The 4,430-nt window shown below is 40.9% G+C and overlaps 1 pseudogene; it reads left to right on the top strand.

The window, feature by feature from the left end:
• The first annotated feature begins 1,846 nt into the window (after nt 1–1,846).
• LOC126417217 (5S ribosomal RNA) lies at nt 1,847–1,964 on the top strand (annotated as a pseudogene).
• The last annotated feature ends 2,466 nt before the right edge of the window (nt 1,965–4,430 follow it).

Genomic DNA, 4,430 nt, shown 5'->3' with positions numbered 1-4,430 from the left:
AGCCAGATTTCACACGGGTTCAAACGTGGTGAGATTGGTGACCAGGCAGTTAGGAACGATCGCCCACAGATTCGTTTCTCTCCAGATGTGTTACTGAGTAACCGAGTCACTTTACGAGTAAAGTGACATGGAACTCCATCGTTTATCTACTCTTCCGCAGATCAGGGATGGCACGTTGGCAAAGCGATCACAGTAACGTGTGCCGTACATCACACACATCCATGCCCGAGGCAGGATTCGAACCAGCGACCGTAGCGGTCGCGCGGTTTCAGACAGTAGCACCTAGAACCGCACGGCCACCCTGCCCGGCCGTCATTCGACATTAAGTGCAGTTGCAGACCACTGCCCTGTCATCAGCTGTGATATCTGTAAGAGTAAATGTCCGGGTAAAATGTTTCCAGTATTATCTGCAAATGATAATTTACGTCACGTTTCTGCGTACAGTTGACCAGTAACTGCAGTCTGAAATATTACTCACGGTATTGATTAGTAAGCGTGTGTACACGCGGGAAGCTCGGCTGCGCTCCACCGATTCGAAATGTAACGACGTTATGCAGTATTTTAAGTTCGTTTGTCTGCCGCGACCTACGATACGATGAGTTTTACAATACAAATGCAATCACGAAGATGAAATAAGAAATTTTGATCCACGCCGTTAACGTATCGTAAAGCTCTCAGTTTTCAACAACCGTGTTATCTACTAATTGCTTTTTGTATTACATTTTATGGTTCAGACCGATTTTTCTGGGAAGAATGACTAATTTCATTTGTACAGCAGTAATGCTTTGTAATGTCGATCATGTAATTTCTTTATAGAGTCCACATATTGTCAGAGCATCCTGTTCATTTTCACCTTTCTGTTGAGTTATTTCCAATTTTCAAATTGCGAGCTTAGTATCTCCTGTGTTGCTACTAAAGACAACCATATCACACGAAAAATTTCTGAGCACGTCTTGTTATGTAGCACAATCCAGGACTAATAAGTTTACCTAATGAAAGAGTTTCACAACAAAATCTGTAATGAGAGAAGATATTTAAAGGAAAAATACGCAACGTGTCTTAAGAATCTTTAAGCATTATAAATGCAAGGCTATTATCTGTTTAGTCAATAACTTTTAATTTTTCATATATGTAATACAAGTCGCTTGTGACATATCATTTTGTTTCATGGTCATGACACACAGCATCTACTTAATATAATCAACCGTTATTGGTATTTCCATCTTAGGCTTACAGCAAATGAAAAATATTTTACACTAAACGTATTTCGTTTTTATGTATAAAACATCTCCTGTTGTCATTGCTGTTTCTGCCTCTTGCTTACACATTCTCCAAGCCACTGTTTTTTCTTTTATTAGTTGCGGTCGAAGGAAACTGTACATGACATATACTGCTGGCAACTTTACGCCTTTCTTCGAACCAGCTTTTCTCTGTCTGCGTTGGTGTTTTTACTACTTCATTTCAGCTTTGTTAGAATACACCTGAGAAACGGTAGTATATTTTCAGCTGTTCTGTTCTCAGCACAGTTTTATGGTTATTCATCCGTTACAGAGCGTAACCAAGTTCATTTCGAACTCAAACTTCCCTAACAATGAAGGAAAATGAAGTTGTTTGCAAAATATGTAAGCAAGGGGCACCAACACCAATGACCACATAAGACGCCTTATTAATGAAGGAGGAACGCGTTTTGTGAAAAATACTCTACATTTGCTGTAAACTTTAAAAGAAAAACCGAGTAATAATTGACTACATTATTTCGTTGCCTGGATTTTCATTAATGCTACTAAAATATGGGAAAGGGAATATTAATATACCATATTATTTAACTACGTTGGTAGTAACACACGCCAACAGCATTGCCGCAGTGGTAACACCGGTTCCCATCAGATCACCGAAGTTAAGTGCTGTCGGGCTAGGCTAGCACTTGGATGGGTGACCATCAGGTCTGCCGAGCGCTGTTGGCAAAAGGGGTGCGCTCAGCCCTTGTGAGGCAAACTGAGGATTTACTTGATTGAGAAGTAGCGGCTCCGGTCTCGTAAAGTGACACACGGTCGGGAGAGCGGTGTGCTGACCACATGCCCCTGCATGTCTGCATCCAGTGACGCCTGTAGGCTGAGGAATACCGTTGGCCCTTCATGGCCTGTTCGGACGGAATTTAGTTTTAGAAGTAACTTGTAAACCACAATGTCACTACTAAGAGGGTGATAACGCAGTTGTCTTATTAGGGGACAGAACAACAGCAGTGATCTTCAGATAAAACTTCTGCGCTGACGTTTCGTCCCAATTCCATTTTCCATTTCGCTCGGAAGATATCACACAGAGATTGGTATGATGTCAGTGAATAGTTTTGTATATCTATCACCCAAGTTCTGTCAATATGTAAATTTTAACTTCAGCAGATACCGCCCGTAAAAGCCTACATTATAAAAGTAGCCTCTCGGTGTATTTCAGGTCCCATCACCAGTGAGTTCTTAAAAGTTTGCGGTAACAGATCACTGACGAGAAGTTTGCCTCAGAATGTGTACCCAGCCACTTCCTTCAATACGGTTCTAAGATGAATAAGTGGTGTCGGCTCTCGCGGTTAAAATAATAGTACAAATTTGTTATAAAAACGTCGAAAAGTAAAGGAGGACACGCAACGACTTCAGGTGAAGAGGTACGGGTGGGAAGGAATTATTTCTCCAGCACCAATCGACTTTGAAAGTTTGTCGTCCATACCTCAGTGCCTTGACGCAATTTTACCACTAGGCATTAAATGTGAAATTTCTGTCTCAGCTGCGTCGAACACTTGGATTCGAAAACGATTCAGTTAACAAGAAGTACAAGCTGCTAAACTCTGTTTATTTGTCTTTTCCTTCCGTCCAGCTAGTGTGCTGAATTGTTATTCTAACAAAACAGACAAGAGCAGCTTATAAGACTTCATTGCTGTCTGTTTCTATTTCCCTTTCAGTGAAATGGTACCTTAATTTGGCTCATAATGCAGTTTACTTTCAAGACTATTTTCAGTCTTGTTCTTTTACGTTATTACATTCATGCTAATGTTTATCTGCAGTAGGGACAAACAGCACCTTACCGTCATCAAAACGAAGGTGGATCACATAATTTGCAATAACACGTACATATTTGAACTTCTTTTACGTGACTGTTAACTGCATATATTTGAGAGTACTTGGAATACTGAAAGTCGCCACGCTGTCTTATAAAATTATTTATTTAGGCTCGTTTCGGTCTTTGATCATCAAACGTAAGGATGTTCAGTGGGCGAAAAGGGTCGCAAATGAATATTTTTCTCAGTCAGCGCTTTTCATGCAATTCCCCATTTCCGTATTCATCGTTTTCCCATTTAAACATTCAGGAGGCTACTGATAATAGTTTCAGTGGAATACATTCACTTCTACCTTTAGTTCTAAACCTCTCATTATCCTCATCACCTTTAATAGGAGCTGTACTATACTTACACGTATTGTTTAGGATGCCAACTTATGTTGACTCAATACCTTATTTCTGATGGGTTGCAGGGATTTTATTGAAACTGGACTAACACTTTCTGTAAATTTATGAATCCTAGAGTATTAATTAATACTCGCTGATCAATGTTTATCAGTCTTCAAGGATATATGAATGGTCTGCTGCGCTGTGTCCAGTAATAGAGCCAGTTTGTTGTTCAGTAGCACAGATTTTTATTTCTTTCTGTACTGTTGGTGATAATTTTAGTTAATGACTTTCATAGTACAGAGAAGAGGGTGAGAGGTTTATTTTCCGTTAATGCCTTGATCTTAAATGTAAGAAAACTATATTGAGCTGTATGAATTATTTGTAATGTACTGACGCTGTATAACTGCTTGTCTCGCATTTCTACTATTTCAGAAATTAAAAAGAAAATTAGATCTGCAGTGCGGAAGGAGCGCAGCTGGCTTGACTTCTTCCGTCGATTCACGAGGCATCTTTCGCACGAGGCACTTGGAACCTTTATCAGTTTCTTCTTTGCTTTAACCATATTATCTGAACAAGCACTTCAAAGGTTGAAATTCAGACTCTAGATGGCCGTCGTCAGCAACAGACAGATTTCCAAGGTTCTGTAACGTTGTGAGAAGGTGTCAGCGTTGACAGCCATATGGATCATGTCGTTGTCCATAGTGTAGCCTAACTCCCCACGCAGGAAATCGAATGGATCCTGTTCGATCATGTGTTGGATGCTGCATACGATGGTGGCTCTGAGTTGCTACTATTGCCTGGGCCCACCTGGTGGGCGCCAGCAAAGATGTCTTGCGAAGCCTGGACGTTGAACTAATCGAATGGCGACTCACTCCCCACGTAATCCCCATCGTGCATATGTGCGACACGCTTGACAGACCCATTCATGGTCTCCCTGTTCCACTACAGAATCTTCGAGATCTCTCACGGGGTATCGTTCAAGAAGAAGAACACAT

The sequence above is a fragment of the Schistocerca serialis genome, chromosome 8 (genome assembly GCF_023864345.2).
Source record: "Schistocerca serialis cubense isolate TAMUIC-IGC-003099 chromosome 8, iqSchSeri2.2, whole genome shotgun sequence".
Lineage (NCBI taxonomy): Eukaryota > Metazoa > Arthropoda > Insecta > Orthoptera > Acrididae > Schistocerca > Schistocerca serialis.
This window is presented reverse-complemented; position numbering and strand designations above follow the sequence as displayed.